This window comes from Pygoscelis adeliae, unplaced genomic scaffold (assembly GCF_000699105.1).
Source record: "Pygoscelis adeliae isolate BGI_AS28 unplaced genomic scaffold, ASM69910v1 Scaffold48, whole genome shotgun sequence".
In the NCBI taxonomy this organism is placed as follows: Eukaryota; Metazoa; Chordata; class Aves; order Sphenisciformes; family Spheniscidae; genus Pygoscelis; species Pygoscelis adeliae.
In genome coordinates, this window is record NW_008825618.1 from 4,011,577 (window position 1) to 4,013,396 (window position 1,820).

Sequence of the window (1,820 nt, forward strand, 5' to 3'; positions counted from 1 at the left end):
CACAATCTACTGAAAGATAAAAACTAATCATATAACCAACGACTGGGATTTCTAAGGTGAAGGGAGGCATAGAGAGTGGGATATGTTTCTTATACTAATAAAATTCTACATTAGGAAAATTACTGTTATTTGCTCATTTTCACAGCCCAAGAACAACCGGAATAATATAGAACGAGTAACCAACAGATTCAAACATAGGAAATAGACCAAGGAACTCATTGCCAAGTGCCATCAAGACTAATGACTTAAAAGACTTGACAATTAAGCTGAAAGCTTAAGTGTTTCTTGTCTCTCCAGAGCAAGGAAAGACATACTGTATCATGAGGTCTTGGAACTCAGTATTTCGTGGGTGCTGATCTTTTGTTCAGGCTAGTGCATGTTGCTAGTCTGTGACCTTAATTAGCTAACATTTTACTTTTCTATAAATGAAAACTAGAAGTGATTAGATATGTGATTGCAGTGCTTTTACAATGCAATCTGTCTTTGAGAATAGTGATAGAGAAAAACGTGATCTTCTTCCTTTAAAGCATTTGTCACTGAACCTCTTCTTGAACAGACGTATAAATGGTATTCTGCTGCAGAGTCAGTAACAAATAGTAAACAGATTGAAAAAAAGGGTTCCTAAAGCAAAGGGAAGACAGAAATGTGTGTGGCTTGAGAGCAAAGGAAAAGCTCAGGCAGGGGGGACAGGACCCTGAAACAATGGAATCATCAGCACTGCTTTACACGACAGTCTAATTCAATGTGTCAGGCCATAATCAGCTCCGTTTCACAGTGCTTTGCTCCATAAAAGTAGATTTGTTTAACCACAGACTCTATTTCAGCATGACTGAGAATGAAGAATAACCAGCGAAGCCAGGCATATCTCACGGGTTATATTATGGGCATAGAGCGAATCCATCATTTGCTGAAGAGGCAGAGAAAAAGTGACAGGCTCATTCATGCCTTAGAGTCATTTTTAGGCCTATTGAAAATTTTAATCTGTGCACTTTGGATGAACTTCCCCACTTCTTAATTTAGTACATGTAGCCGTGTGGTAAAGTCTGTCTGCCTCAGATAGGGCAGACTTACTTCTCCAGGACATCAGCCCCTCCAAGCAGTTTTCTCCTATAGATTCAGCCTGGCTGCCTTGAACTTTACACACACACATAAGCCCCAATTACAGCAGGACTTCAGAGTTAATTAAATGTTGAAATCACATATTCCCTAGGGCTAACGTAACACCATTCCAGCAATAATTTTAATTTAACATTAAAGATAGTGTACATTTTTTAAGATATTTTCTTTAAAAAAATACACCTGTCTACTTAGCAGCATGATCCTTCTCTCCCCTCTCTCTGTATAATATAAAAGCTGTTTTAAAGAAAAAAAAAAAGGAAAATGAAAACAAAAAAAGACAATTTAAAAATGTTGCAAATCAGCAAATTCAAGGAAATTGCTTATTTAGAAAGTGCATGCAGCTGTCAAATAAATGAAATTGTTATTAAAAATGGTGGCAGCTCAGATAAATGAGGTAAAAGCGTTGGCTCGTTCCTACTAGAAGATTTCATGTTTGCTCTCGGTGCCATAGATTGTGCTGCAGTGTGTGATTGCTGTGCATGACAGATATGTTTGAAACACTGGAAGTACTGAGGCACAATATGTAGAAACGCTTGACCTGAACTTGACAGTCCATATTAATAATATCAAGTTTGGAAAATGGCAGCATTTACAGCACTCACACACACCCTGCCATTGGATTTTGCCCTCTGCAGAAAGCATAAAAAGACGTGTGAAGCTAATTATTTCCCCCCCAAAGTGTATTTTGAATGAAGAAGCAT